This window comes from Lycium barbarum, chromosome 4 (genome assembly GCF_019175385.1).
Source record: "Lycium barbarum isolate Lr01 chromosome 4, ASM1917538v2, whole genome shotgun sequence".
NCBI classification, from domain to species: domain Eukaryota; kingdom Viridiplantae; phylum Streptophyta; class Magnoliopsida; order Solanales; family Solanaceae; genus Lycium; species Lycium barbarum.
The window spans coordinates 134,529,816-134,546,190 of NC_083340.1; the positions used below are offsets into that span (position 1 = coordinate 134,529,816).

The 16,375-nt window shown below is 31.8% G+C and overlaps 1 long non-coding RNA gene across 1 annotated transcript; it reads left to right on the top strand.

Annotated features, from left to right (window-relative positions):
* The first annotated feature begins 11,294 nt into the window (after positions 1–11,294).
* On the top strand, positions 11,295–15,905 carry LOC132636586 (uncharacterized). The gene is made up of 3 exons (XR_009581320.1): positions 11,295–11,469; positions 12,163–13,238; positions 15,256–15,905. It is a non-coding gene; the product is annotated as an uncharacterized LOC132636586 (long non-coding RNA).
* The last annotated feature ends 470 nt before the right edge of the window (positions 15,906–16,375 follow it).

The following is a 16,375-nucleotide window of genomic DNA, read 5'->3' on the forward strand; positions in this document are numbered from 1 at the left end:
AAAAATCATTAAGTAGTTTTTCTTTTCTAGGCATTTAATTAGGGGCAAGTCAGTAAAAACACTCTTAATTTTCTGGGAGTGAACACTTTCTTAAGGGGTGTGCAAGGTTAAAAACACCACTTATTATGAAATGAGTGAGTAGCTTTTTTGCAAGCTTTCTAGAGTTATTTTGTTTTTGAAGATAACAATGTGAACTTTAAAGTACGTAAAAATGTGTAATTTGTAGAGTTATCTGTTTTGCAATGCTTCGGCTCTCTTTGACCAAGAAAGATAATTTTTTTTAGGACCTGTTTCCTCTTTTATTTATTTGTTTTATGCTAAAAGTTTTGCCTCCATAACTCACAACTCTTTATCTCCATTGTAACTTATATTAATAAGTCTACATCACTTTCATCCCTTTTTATATTCCTAACCTCAAAATGTTTAATGTGCAAGTTATCTCTATCTTCATAACTTATTTGGTTCTAGAAGAAGTTTAAAGATTCACAATTGGTAAAAACAATTTAGAACTAATCAGAGGGGCAGAAAAAAAATCAATATGATGGATTGGAAGATTAAAATGCAAACCTATTTCTTTTCTTTTTATCTTCTTTTCAACACCCAATTTAAAAAAAAAAAAAAAGTAGTACTAATTTATTACAATAACACATGTTATGTATAAATGATGATTACATAGGAGTGGAAGACGCGAATAATTATTTTAAGATGTTCTAATTATGTATAATATTTACCTTTAAGTACATTCATTTTAAGTATTACTCCTATTATTTATAATGATTAATATTATTTATAAACGACAATTATATAGGAATGGATACGATAAGAGGGCTTATGGAACCAAAAGACTAACTGTGTATAACATTTACTTCTAAATACATTTTCTAATAAATATTATTATTATTTATATTATTTATGAAAAATATTTAAATAAGAACGAGATAAATTGGTGGTTTTACACTGCATAAATTCTTTTGTCGATAAAATGTATGTTAGTTGCTCATTCCCATTAGAAGGACGGTTGCTCATAACTCCATTATAAAATCAACAAAATGGTTTATTGAATATTATTATTTTTATGTTTTTCTTATAAATTTGATTTTTAGTTTTCTCATATATATATATGTCTTACTTTGTATATGTATTTTTTTAAAAAATATTTTACTATTATATCTTATCTTTTCTATACTAATTTAATTTATAAATGATATGACTGACCGCGCGAAGCGCGGACAAGTTACCTAGTTCAGAGTATAGAAAAGGACATAAATGGGCAAAATAGTCCCTTAGCTATGCACTGATAGGTACAAAATAGTCCCTTAAGTATGCACTTAACAGTTTCAAAATAGTCCCTTAACGATGCAATTAACGGTCTTGGTCCTTTAAGTTTGTCACAAGTTAACAAAAATGATCCTTTAACTATGAGGGTTAGTTAAAAATAGTCCCTTGAGTATACACTTAACAATTTTGGTCCTTTAAGTTCGCCAAAAGGTAACACTTTTAGTCTCCGACAAAATATTCATCGAATTCTGCTTGTTAAATTTGACGAGAAATATGAAAAAAAAGGAAAAAATTAGCGAGAACTCATATTTAGAGGCACACATTACTAAAGAAAATGTCAAATACCTCGGGACAAAACCGACGTAACTAAATTAGAAATAGCAAAACCTACAAAAATTGTCAGTACTAAAACCAAGCGAAAAAGCAATGGACGGAAACCGATGGATAAAATCGAGAGACACTATTTTTAAATTTTTATTGTTTTTTACAAAAACCAACGCATCCCGTTGGTTATTTTTGAGGAAAAATGAGCGGAAACTTAAAAAAAAAAAAAATCACTACAATGGAAGTATTTATGTTTAGACCGGGTTTTCAATAAAACTGAGTCTAGTGTATTTTACTTAGCCGATGAACTCCCTCGGTTTTAATCGACAGAGTCTGTCGATTTGTGTTTCAAGACACTATTTTCTAACATTATCAAGTCTGTAGGTTTTTCCCTATAGCCAACTAATGTCCATCGATTTTTTCCCCATAATTTGGTCTTTTCTTTAGTAATGTGTGTCTCTAAATGTGAGTTCTAGCTATTTTTTTCCTTTCTTTCACAGTTCCCTTCAAATCTAACAAACAGAGTTCGATGAATATTCTGTCGGAGACAAAAAGTGTTAACTTTTGGCGAACTTAAAGGATTTTAAGTGCATACTTAAGCGACTATTGTTAACCAACGTCATAGTTAAAAGGACCATTTCTGTTAACTTGTAGCAAACTTAAAGGATCAAGACTGTTAAGTGCATAGTCGGGGACTATTTTGAACCAACTCTCATAGTTAAGAGACCATTTATGGCCTTTTCTCCCCTTGTTTGTCTGGTTTTGACTTTGACGCAAGCTTAAGAAAATAAAATTTTAAATCTTCTAGTCTTAAACATTTGGAAAGTTGGAATTGAGGAGTTTGCGAAAAAAGAAATGAGATACTCCCTGACTTTCAAATTAGGTGATATAGTTTGACTGGACACGGAATTAAGAAATAAAAGAAACTTTTAAAACTTGTATTCTGGGACAAACGAAAAAAGAAAGTGTATCACATAAATAGGGACAGAGAAAGTATTTTTTTTTTAAATGGACTAAAAAGAAAAGTAAAACAAAACATTTTGAAATGGAGGAAGTATTATTTTATTATTAACTTAAGATAGCTGTAAAACCTTAAAAAAAAAAAACTTCAAACTCTAAATTCTCCTGAAAAAATAACTTTCACGTACCAAACAATCTCGAAAGTTAAATTGTGTTTACACATAAATTTCATCTTGACAAAGAGTTAAAGTTTGTAAGTGAAAAACCATTAGCTCGGTTTGATCATAGATTTTGAAGTTAATACTTGAAATTTGAATTTATGAAGTTGTGTTTGGACATACATTTAAAGTTTGTGAATTGAAGAGAAATTTCTACCGAAAGCTGATTTGAGCCAGTTTTTGAAACTGGAATATATTATGGATAATATTTTTAAAGTCTGAACAAATTTTATAACCAAATAGATATTTAAAGATAAATTTCTAATATTCGATCCAAAATCTATGACCAAACTAGTTAAACTACTCGGCAATATTTTTTCATACTTTGAAGTAATAGACAAAATTATAGAATACCATTAATTTTTAAATAATATTTCATTATTTGCGAAATGACTTTATATCGCGGGTTGAGAGTGATGGAAGATGATAGTTGGCTGCCCCCTGAATTTGGTTTGACACGACTCAATAAGATTTCTTTTAGACAGATCTTTTTCTGTATGGAAAGATATTCGTCTTCTTCATGGCCTTGTTTTGGGACCCATATTATCCAGTTTTAAAATTCGTTACATTAAAGCCTACTGTAGCATTCATTGATGTGCAGACAGGGGATGGAGATAAGTTACAAAGAGCGCAAATAGAAACTAAACTATTTATGAAAAAAAACTAGTTACGCAAGGGCCCGTGTTAAGTCCGGGCCCAAACTCAAAATAAAGAATTACATTGTATGGTAATTAGGGAACCCACTTTTTTAAATCTTATAAAAAATGACCCACTCCATCTCCCTCCTCCTCCCTCTCTCTCTCTCTCTCTCTCTCTCTCTCTCTCTCTCTCTCTCTCTCTCTCTCTTGCCTCCTCTCTCTCACTATCGCTCTCTCTGCTGCGCCGCCTCTCTCTCGATCACCGAAAAATTCACTCAGATCTAGTGGTGGTGGTGAGTGAGTTGGTGTAGCTGGTGGTTTTCGCCGGAACTCCGGCTTGATCTCGTCGAGGGAGAGATAGAGATGAACAAAGGGAGAAATTATGTTGCTGCTCATCGAACTTCGTCGGTGGTTTTGGAGTTCCCTTGAGAACAGAACTTCGACGATGGCTAGTGGTTACTGCTACTCCGTCGTTGGTGGTGTTATAGTTAGTTTCTGTATAATAGTGGATAATATTGTATAATAGTGAATGAGAGGTGTGCATACACCCATATACACACCTCTTATACACAATTATACATTTTTATACACCTATATACAAAATATATCTGTCTTGTATAAAAGTGCAATTCTTATTCAAAACCAGTTTAGATATATGTTTATACCCACATATACTATATTGTATAAATGTATAAGTGCGTATTTTCGTGTATAATATTGTATAATTATATCTTTTAGTGTATATACCTACACATTATACATTTCATACACCGATATACATAATGTAACTATCTTTTGTATATAAGTATACAACGTTGTATAAAAGTGTTTTGGGGCTATATTTTAGCAATGTAAGTTTTGGGCTATACTTTTGCAATGTAAGTTAGCAAATTCTACATTTCTGAAATTTCCCCTGTAGAAATAGATAACTTAATTAAAGAAATATAATTTATTTTGCACTTTTAAATGTATAATAATTAAAATTTCAAATAAGTATATTTCCAATATATAAAAGCAAAATTTTCATTTCACTCTTTTAATATCTTAACTTTCATTTTGATGAAATTATTTACATCAAATCAGATGTGGCGTCAGAATTTGAAGTTTATGACTTCTGATCCTAATTTCTTTTAACCTAAACTAATAATATATGCATACTTAGTGAATTTTTAAGATTAATACAGAATTTGAACCAAAGCGCTACCGAATCAGACCAAATTGACCAAATTCGTAGCTGACACACCAACTCTGTCCTGCTTCAAACTCATTTTGTGTTTATTTTGAACTCACTTAAAATATGTTTTCATCTTCTAGAATCACCTAAGGCAACAAATTTTTTCAATAACTCCAAATTCATACAACCATATTTATAATCTTAGTTTTGAGTTTTTACACAAATAAACCTAATGATCATACACGAATATTAATAAATAATAATTAAAATACATTAATAAAGTAAAAGTTCTTAAAACTATACCTAAAAATAATTTTAGGACAGATTTTACACACACATATGAGTTCACTAAAGAAGCAAAATATTGGAGGTTTAATAAAGGATAGAGTAAGACCTAATAAATCCTCCGGTTATAAAAGAAAATTTGGCTCCAAAGCTGTATAAATTTTTACCCAAATATATAAGGACAAATAATAGACTTCATCCATCCCAAAATATTTGTCACATTTCAATTTTTTGAAAAGCAATTTGATTAATCTTCGGAACTAAATTAAATTAGATTAATCTAATATTTTAAAAATTTAGATACTCAATAATTATATAAAAATATTTTGGGATGAAGAAGTAAAAAGTAATTTAATAAAGAGCAAAAAAGAACAGTTTCAAGTGCCACGTATGCAAAAGTGGGAGTTTGCAAAAGTGAGAATTTGAAAAAGGGTAAGCAACACAACAACCACGTATGCAATTTACTACCCTGTGGGTCCCTATGGTACGTGTGAGGACGACAAAAGTTTCAGATCAGCGCTTATATATAATAGTAATATGCAAAAGTTACGCTGCTTGTGTTACTAACTTTGTAGCAAATATATTGTGATGAACGTAGTAAAAATCTCAAACTGTAAAATTAGATCTTGTGACTGCTGTATAAAGTTCACCGAGCTAACAAAATTCTAAATATCTAAATCATTTACATAGCTCAATTTACACCAATGAAAGTTCATGAGACACCTAGCATATCATGAGCGATAATAAATTGAAATTTTATTAAATATTTGTAATTCCTCTCCAACTAACACACCAAAAAATGAAGCCTACAATCAACTGTGGTTTCAAATTGACTGCAGGCTTTAATGACATTTGGACTAATGTAGTGCAAAGCAAATATCTTCACGATCACACTCTGTCAAATTGATTCCCAAACATTTTTTTTTTTTTTGGAGAAGTCTCCTAAAAGCTAAGCCTATTTAGGGGTAAAATGGCATGTGGGACATGGAAGAACGATTAACTTCTGGTTTGAATGGTGGTGTGGTGATGGTCCGCTTATTGACAAATTACTGTTAGCTAGGTTGATACATCTATGAAAGTTCACGACGTGCTGATGGAAGGCGAATGGAACATTACATCTAGATAGCTAGCTCCTTTTCTTGACCAGTCTGACATAAAATATTACTGATATTATCTCATTTTATTTCTAAAAATGTTGTGTTTGCATATATACTCGTTGGGATTGGAACAAGTAACGGTATATTTTGTATCGAATCAACATATGAGTTTGCATGTGATGATGTCACTACCTTAATTGACAGGAGATGGACTAACGTATGGAAACTTTAAATACCTGAGAAATTAAAGTACTTTATTTGGCTTCTAGACAAAACAAAACCATGTCTAATGAACTTAGGTTTCACTGACAGATTATTGAGTCCCCTAAATGTGAATGATGTGAATACTAATGTAGAGGATTCCTCTCGTATTAATAAGGATCAAATGATATGGAATAACTTTATGTGGCAGAGTGAATTAATGTTGTGATTGCGAATCCGTTAGTTACATGACTTGGTAATATTATAGATTCTGTTTCGTATTCCTTGTATAGAGCCGCACTTATAATTTTAATTATATGGCACATATGGAAGAACGGAATAGAAATTTGATTGAAAGAAATGTTTACCTAGCTTATATGCAAACAAATTACTGATTATGCTAGGAAAATTGTTGGATTAGTTCCGACTCAAGCTTATAATTTAAAACAAGCCAAATTAATTGTTTGGTTTTCTCCATTTAGGAAAGATAAAGCTGAACATTGATGGTAGTGTCAAGACATAGTATGAAAATGCCGCTTTGAGAGGAATCTCTAGAAATGATCATAGAAAATTGTTGCCCGGGTATTCTTGAGACCTACTACAAGTTTCACAACATAATTATGAAGTATTAAAAAAGGTTGGGTGTAGCCAAACTAATGAGATACCAAGAAGTAGAAGGGAAATTGATTGTCTACTTGTTGACAAGCTAACTAAGGATCAGGACATATAACATCCCTTTAAGACTATTATTGAAGATTGTAGATTTTTATTGAATATTAGCAAATGAAGTCACAAGCAAATGAAGAACTAATAATCTTGGGCAATTGCATCAATAAGCTAAAAAAATATTATACACTATAAACTAATTTGACAAATTTTAAAAACTAACTAACCCACCCCAAACCAATAAGATTTAGATATGTGGCAAGTGAACTTTTCTGGTTACGTCACAAACAATGAAATATCTGTCATTTAACTTATAACATTAAAAAAACACTCGATCTTTTTAGAATTTGCGTGAACTGGAATCGGATAAGGCACTATGGATCAAGCTCTTCTTATCTAGTTAAATAGTCTTTGTTCTAAGCAAAATGTACTCTTCATTAAAATAGGAAAAAAAAAAAAAAACGTAGGAGTATTTTATAACATTTGAGTTCCGTTTCTTGCAAATAATACACGACTCGTAACGAAGTAATGAATAATGCAGGTTTTTTTGGACACGTGTCGAAACCCACGTAACCAAAAACCCAGGTGAACTCTCTCTTTACGTTTTTCCATTTTCCAACTCAACCAACTCTCCTTTTCTCTGTGCTTTTTGTTCACAAAATCGCTCTTGTAAAAGTTGTAATTTAGAAATTCTGCTCAAAAAATTATTCTTGACTCACAATTTTTGCTTTTGGGTATTCTTTTTTCTAAACTGTAAGTTTCTCTACTTCAACTCTAGTAATAAAAACAAACCAAAAAAAAAAAAAAAAAAAAAGATCTTTGTTATAGATAGGTAGTGATAGTCTGATAGAGCTGTATAAATGCGTATGTAATTGCTTTTTTTTGCTTTGTGGGTATTGTTTCTTGATCATTGTGGTGATGATTTTTAATTATTTTACCTATTTCTTTCTCTGCTTCAACTCTAGTAGTAAAAATAAAACAAAAACTAAAAAATGATTTTGTAATAGATAGGTGGTGATAGTCTGATAGAGCTGTATAAATATGTATATAATTGCTTATTTGCTTTTACCTTTGTGGGTATTGTTTCTTGATCACGGTGGTGATTTTTTTTTTTTTTTTTAACTCTAGTAGTAAAAATAAAACAAAAATTTAAAAAGGATCTTGTAATAGATAGGTAGTGATAGTCTGATAGAGGTGTATAAATATGTATGTAATTGTTTTTTTTTGCTTTGTGGATATTGTTTCTTGATCATGGTAGTAATGATTTTTAAAAAAAATTCCACCTTTTTCTTTTGAAATATAGTAGTTTTTTTTTCCATAAATACTTGTTTTTTTTTTTTTTTTGTGGGGTATGGTTCTTGCTCATGATGCTGGTGATATTTACTTGTTCTTGTGAAGAATTAATGGGTTTTGTTTATATACTGTATTTTGGTGGTGGGTTTAATATTCTATGCTTAATTTTTGAAAGGATGGATAGAGGCTAGGGGTATCTGCTCTGTGAAATTATAGGGTTTTAGGTAAAGTTGCTTGCTTTATGTCCTGTTTTCTTTGATGAATTATTTCATGGGTTTGGAATGCTTTTGTTGGAAATTTAGTATGAGGCTTAGTTTGGGTTATAAGGAAGCTCTTTAAACCCTATCATTTGTTGACTTTGGCTGACCAAAATGGCTTTGGAATCTTGATAGTTGTTGAGATATTCCATTCTGTCTAAATATTTGAAACAGCTATTCCAAAAAGTTATACCTATATAAGTCTTTTAAGGGTTTTATACGGCGAAGTCATTAAAAAGCCACTTGATTAAGGAACCCCTTGGATGCATTTTGCTGCCATCATCATCTCATATAAAAAAGTTCCTTCCTTGTCTATGCAATTGTCTAAAAAATCTGTTTTTCTAATGAATTTGTGAAATAATGGTTGGAAACTACAGGAATGCTTACCAATTACCATGTCTCCATCAGCCACAGAAATAAAACAATGTCACGAATTGATGAGCTTGTGCTATTTATATGCTAACAAAAGCCAGTCCGGATTGTGCTATTTATATGCTATTTATATGATTTAATTTGGAAGGAATGATTTTGTACAAACCCGGATCAAATGTTATGGAGCAATTGATACGGATCATTTATGAACAACAAAAGTTACGTAACCGGTCCGGATTTGGAGCTGAATGTTACACTTCTGCAACAAAAGTAGCATTTGTTATTAGTACTCATTGTTGGGCACTAATTTACAGCTCAAAGCTAGCGATTATCAACTATAAAAGGAGCTTAAGCTCATTGTAATAAGCATCTAATACATACGTCTTACTGATGGAATACAGGCATAAACAGCAGAAGCGAATAGTCAGGATCGAACTTACATATAATATAAACAATACATAATCAAGATATTAATCAAACATAAAATTGATACTTATCTCTTGAAGCGTGACCGCGGTCAAGAATCGAATCTTCAACCACGAACACACACCATCCAGCCGATCGTCATCCTTAAATTCCACAGTCTTCTGCTGTGTAACCCGAATAATACCAGAATTTGTGAAATTCGTGTGGGCGAATTACTATGGAAAAGTGTAAAGCTTGTAAAACCCTTAGCCTCCTTATGGAATAAGACCCCTATTTTATAATTACCGGTTTAGGGTTTTCACCCTTTTCCAAAACATGTTGGTCTTTATTTTCCACCAAGAAATAACATTCTATTTAATTCTTTATTATTCGGGCACAACAAGGACCACAGAATTTAATTAATGAGGCTTCCTATTATGGAATTAATTAAAAAAAAATTGAATTAATCCTACCATAATAAATTACTAATTATTCCACTAAATAATCGTAGCTGCACTCCTCAGTTCAATTTCGAAATCATACATTAAAACTTATTTAACTCTCCATGTTAAGATTACAGATACCAATCAATTAAATTAAATTACTGACAATTTAATTCATTGACTAATTGAATCCTTTATATTTTCGCTTAACTTATATCATGTGACGGATACAAAATCCACATGCAGAGTTTTCACATGAGACTTATAAGCATCCATAAAGGGGTTTCATCAATCTCAAAGTCGAGATATGGATTCTATCAACTAATTATTATTTCACAAATGTATTTTGTCATTATCTAATTTATCAGGAATACATAGACTCGCAATTGAGTCGTACCTTTTAATAAATCAAAATAATGAACAAATCACATTGATCATAATAATTATATCAAGATTAAGAGTATAAGTACATTTAATGAACTAAATAATTTGCTTTATATATTCAGTACAAAAACACTTATCTCTACTTGGTCCGTTCAATACATACAAAATGTACTGGCACAAGAAGACGGAACTATACCGTTCCCATAATGAAGATACATTATATTAATCTTGTGCTACAATCATACCGATAGCTTTGTCCAAATTCTATCTTAGATTGTGAACATAAACTTTATACTTATAAGAACCGGTGATTTAATCTTCCGTATATAAGCTAAACTCTATACACTAAATCATCTACCATATAAGTAAAGGACACACATACTAGTACATGATCTATTTAACTCTTTATTAAAAATTGAGTAAATAATTGTTCTATAATAAATACTATATCTAAACACATGATTAATAGTATATATTCCAACAATCTCCCACTTAGACTTTTAACCATGACAATTGTTACAATATGCCATATCTAAACGCATGATTAATGGTATATAACCCAACACTTACACACAGTTACATTCTAGTTATTAGTAAAATTGTCCTTTTGTCATTCACAAGGCTAAGTGCTCAGCCAGGGGCATTCAAAGAAGGATATCCTCCGAGCTCATACGACCCAGGCTTATTTTATCGTTTCTCACTTTTTATTTACTTGATTTCATTGATAATTGCTACTACTTTTTCTTACTTACTCATAACAAATCAATTCACGTATTTTTTAAACCACTAACTAATTTATATCACTACAAGAAAATGTCAAAATTGTGACAGAATATTTGAGACGGTGCAATTCCATCACAAATTGTGACAGAATTTTGACGGATTTGTGACGGATCGACCTTTCATATATATACATACATACATATATATATATATATATATATATATATTTTTTTTTTTTTAAATTCCCAAAAAAATTCCGAGAGTAACGGATTTGTGACAGATTTAAAAATACTTTTTGTGAAGGAAATAATTAAGGCTGGTTTAGAAAAACTGACAACTATTTGTCACAAATCCGTGACAAAATTGTGACAGATTGAACATTCCGTCACAAATAAAATAACAAGATAATTAATAATAAACATATAAATTTGTGACAGAATTATTTCCGTCACAACAACAAAATTAGACTAACTTTTTAGTTTTGCCACCAAAAATTTTGACCACTTTTTAGTTTCCCCCACACCCCATTACATTTCAGCAAATCCTTCTAAGCTTTAGACAGACCATGGGCTTTGGATGTTCATGATCGATTTGCAATCACAATGGTTACATCCTCAAAATCACTCTTTGTTATCGAAAGAAAGGGGCCTATAAATTCAGAGACGAATCTACAATTTCTAAAAGATGAGTTCACTACTAAAGAAAGGAGGAAAAAAATGCTTCAAGTGGGGATTGATCGTTGAACCTTTAGGTAAATAAATTAGCTTTCAACCAAGCCTTTTGTAGCATGTGTTCCAAAAGGTAATATTAGATATATTTTAATAATTATACACATAATATAATGAGTTTAGTCGGGTGACCATGTGTTTAAGTGACCCCTTTTTACCCCCTAAATTCACCACTATTTGTAATATAAGCTTGGTCCTGAAGATCATGTTTTACTTCGTAGTATTATCATAGATGTTTATTTCACTTATAGAAAATACTTTTAGTTGTTCTCCAGCATAGCTACTTGACTATCTTATGTAGTTCGTATCATTTAAGTGATAGAGTACAATGGTGAGCAGTTGTACGTGTTTTCAACTAGGATTGTCGTCGTGGTTGTTATTATTTGGCTGCTATTAGAACATGGTCGAAAATTGAATTCACGGGTTGTTCCGCTTCCCACTCTTTCTTTCCAAAAACTTCCTTTCATGGGAGAGTTCTATCGTTCAGTGGTATTAGAACCTTGTGCGTGCTGCTTAGAGTGTGCTCTGATTGTGTAGAAAAAATCTGAAAAGGTTTTTTTTTTTTTTGGCTTTATAATCTGAGGGAAGGAAACAAGAATCTTGACATATCTTTATCCCGACAATATCATCCTAGTTATGCCTTTAGTTATGAATCGTATATGTCTAGATATTGGAAGCTCGCATCGTCTTATGGTGTATTGCAACTTATTTTGCAGAAAAGTTCAAGAACCTCCATTGTTAATCAAGGATCAAAAGGAGAAGGCATATAGGAGTTCGTTCGTTCAAGGTTTGCATTTTTTAGAGCTTCTTACTTCTTTTTGCTGATTTGTGGGATTCGTTCACGGTTGGCTTTATAATACTTATGGAGGCCTCTCTTAGGCCTAATATTGCTCAAGCATGGAACAAAAGAAAGAAATTTTATTTTAATTTAACCAATGACTATTCTTTTTTTCCCATTAAAGTCTTTTAGCCACTCTGTTAGTTTTGTTCTTTTAGTCTCACTGTTAGATAGGTGAATATGTTGGAGTGCATTAGCTTATTTGAATTTGTTAAGTTTAGAGCAAGAGAATAATGCAAACTAAGTTAGATAGTTAATCAGGTTAGCCTACTTACCTTAGCAGATGCTTTTGGTAATAGGATGTTGGTCCTAATTCACGGTTAATAGAAGTCATTAATTCAATTTAATTACTGGATGATATTTCATTTTAGATGGTCAATACTTCTATTTTAAAAGCTTCTAGAGATGGACTTCGTTTCTCTTGAAAAATTTTAGTATTCTAGGGAAGAAGCTCGTAACAATGGGTAATCTTATTCTTTCTCTAATTGAGTACTTCTAGGTTCTATTGTCATATGGAAACAACTTGTCATCATGTAAGCTCTAACGCGTGTTAATCTTTCTGTCAGATAGCACAATATGAATAAAATAATGTCACTTGAAGTATTAAAAGTTTGTGTTTTGTAATGAATCTGATTTTGAATGTACTGTTTCAAGAATTTGGTCAGTAGTTAAGCTAGTATTACTGTAGAAATCAGATTATTTTTAACTTTAAGTAATTGTGTGTTATAAGCAGTATCCACTTTTTAATTATGTTCTTATATCTTGTAATTTGTGTGTTGGACATCTTATATTTTGTATCTAAGCTTTATCATGTTCTGAATTCTTTCACGAGCTAATTTTTTTTTCAACGTTGTGCGAGGCATACATCGTCCACCAAATTCATGGGAAATATTTAAGAAGCTGCATAAAAGAAAAGATGGCAGCTTTGTTGATACCAAGTCTAACAACATTAATGTAAGTTTCTTTTGTATGTCTTCATTTTCAGTATTATTTGTTAGAGGTACAATTGAATGGTGTTTTGAAAATAAGAAATACATCAATCACATTCTTAAGGTTGAATGTTGTCTGCCTAGGATCTATGTCCAACGGGATTAGAGTTCAGTGAGTAACCATGTGTAAGCTACCCGTCTAGCGCAATCTCTGACTGATTTTTGTTAAGTATGTCACCCTGTTTGACTATGTTATAAAACTCATTATACATGAATATAGCTAAACCTGTCTAGGCACGTAATGCTACTGTGAGAGGACTTCAATTGATTCTATATTCTATGAGCAACTATCAAGAAATGAATAACTAGTTTCCATTTCCAGTTAGTTTCATTTTCTAGAATTGTTGTGACTTGTTAATTGCTGGATTTTTTTTTTAAAAAATTACTCCAGCAAAGCTAAATACATGAATCCATCAAATTTTTGGATCAATCTGAATTCTAGTGCTTCTGGTATTGAATTCCCACACAAGCACAAAATATACAGAAACATTGGTTCCTTCTCTGGTTTTCAGCAATGTCATAGGTGTTAGGTTATTGAAGAGCGGGTAGGTCATTGTGCAAGTTAAGGACAACTTTATTTAATTTTTATCATTTATTGCATATGTGTATATGAAGTAAAATGACTACATTGCATTAGGATGATCCAAAAGAGAAACAGGCTGTTCAATAGCTATGTTTGCTGCTAACACCAAAAAATCGTCATTCCACTCCTATAAGAAAATAATAAGATTTATTTGAAAAGACTATGGAACATTGATCTGAAACAAAAATCCACAGCTAAATACATGTTTTAAATTTTTCCTGGTGAAGAAAGTCAATGTCTTAACTTCCTATGAATTGTTTCTGCCCTTCTATATAGATGAACTTGTTTTATGAAACCTTGAGTTGATGTTTCCTTGTTAACATAAGTGAGAAATCTGGTGAAGATTGAATATAGTCTTTCAATAGATACGTCTGTTGGCTTTTTTGATTATAGACAATGCTTCTTTCTGCTCAATTTCATTTGTTTCTCCACCAACAATAATAAAAATGCAATGGAAAAAGGTGAAAATAAGGAAGCTCAAAGATAAGAAATTGTAGTCTATCACCTAGTGTTTGGTGTTTGCCAATCTTGATTGAGTTCGTTCTAACACAGAGTGTTTGGTAAAATAAGGAAGCTCAAAGATAAGAAGTTGTGGTCTATCACCGAGTGTTTGGTGTTTATCAATCTTGACTGAGTTCGTTCTAAGACAGAGTTTAAGTATATTTGTTTACCTGAGTATCTCAAGATAAAGAAGTGCTTTTGACCAGGGAAATAAACAGCATTATCGCGTGCTTCATTGAATAAGTAAAAGATGACAAAGCTATATACCCATAAAGCGTTAGCTGAGGAGAAAATCAAAGGAAAGTGTGGAACTACCAGCTCGCTATTTTAGATTGACTTCTGTGTTCTAATTCTGGTGATATAAGTTTTAGTTTTACACTTTGTTAAGTGAGGATGTAAAATGGTGGTATCCTTATCTGATGTATTAGTAGTGAAGTATAAAGTAATAGCTGGATTTCTTTTGAAGCTGTCAAGCAACATTTGTTTGGTTTTGTCTCATTTAACTTTCTATTCTAGTGAAGCTCACTCCTGTGTTTGTTGTTTGTTTATGGTTGTATAAGAGGCAATGAACACCCAAATATTGATTGAAATGGTTCTATTGTGGGTGTTTAAAATTAAATAGAAAAGTTATGTGGCAATAGGCTGTAAAATCCTGATTAAAAATTGGCTGCAACTCTGGGAAGCAGAAGGGTGAATATTTATCCCCAAGTAATTGCTATGTTTTTTGTCATATGGTATTTATCTACTCAAGTGTGTTTACTAAAAGGTAGCGGGCAGGATACATTTTTTCTGTCAAATTTTGGATATATGTACTTTGTGTTATTTTTTTGGCCCTTTAACCTTTAGAACAATGGATGTTTGTCTGAACCTCTTATGTGGAGTTGATTGTTTGTAACAGGTTGACATCCTTTCTATCAATGATAAATGTGTGTAGGATGAAATGGAGGCTAGGGTGGCTGCTGCTATATCAGGCTCATCAGATGATTCACCAGAAGTCCACGAACTCGATGTAAATCGCATATACTTAGATGTTGTAGGTGGAGAGAAAAAACGACGTGTGTATGGATTGGGCTCTCAAGCTCTCAAGCTTTGAGTTTGTATCAAGACTGCAATTCTGCTACTTCATAAAATTTGTCTGTGGTGACTGATCGTGCTGCTGAAGAACGCTTCAAACTTCTTGAGGAAGAGATGTTGCGTATGAGAGAAAATCAAGAGAGAATTCTTCAAGAGCGTGTGGAGGCAAAGGTGCAACGTCTTGAGGAGGAGGTGAAACAACGTATAGAGCAAGAGGTATCGCGTTTCACGCAAGAAAGTGATGATCGGTTTAAGTCTATAGAGGATCGATGGTCTCGCATGATGAGCGAGATGGCGCTATCTTCTCGATCATCTGGCGATCCCACTCTTTCTTTAGTTACTTGGAAACTCTTTTAACGTTATCAAAACTTTTGTTAGTTGGATGCTTTGTAAGTTTTGATATTTGTAGACTTTTGCTTATTGAAGTTGTGTTTTTGCACGTTTTAACTTCATGCTTTTGTATTGTAAATTTAATATTTTGTTGTGGTGGCTAATTAATTTTATGCTTTTAGCTAATTTACAGTATATATTGAATATTATTATTATTATTATTAAATCTAAAAGGTCAAACTAAATTTGTGATGGATTTAGTTCGTCATAATCTATCCTAATTCTGTCACTAATACAGCTGCAAGAGAGTCAATTTGTGACAAAATATTCCGTCACAATTACTGTCACTAGATTTCTGAATTTGTCGCGGATTATATTTTGTCACTATTTTGTTACGGAACAATCTGTTACAAATCTATGACAATTTTGTGACGGAATCTAGGCCGAATACAAGGCTGTGTATTATCACGGAAAAGTCTGTCACAATTCCGTCTCAAACGTTTGTGATGGAACTAAAATCCGTCGCAATAAATTTATGACCAAGGGTTTTGGGACGTCCCAATTTCCGTCACAATTCTGACATTTTCTTGTAGTGGTATATATTAACAATACCT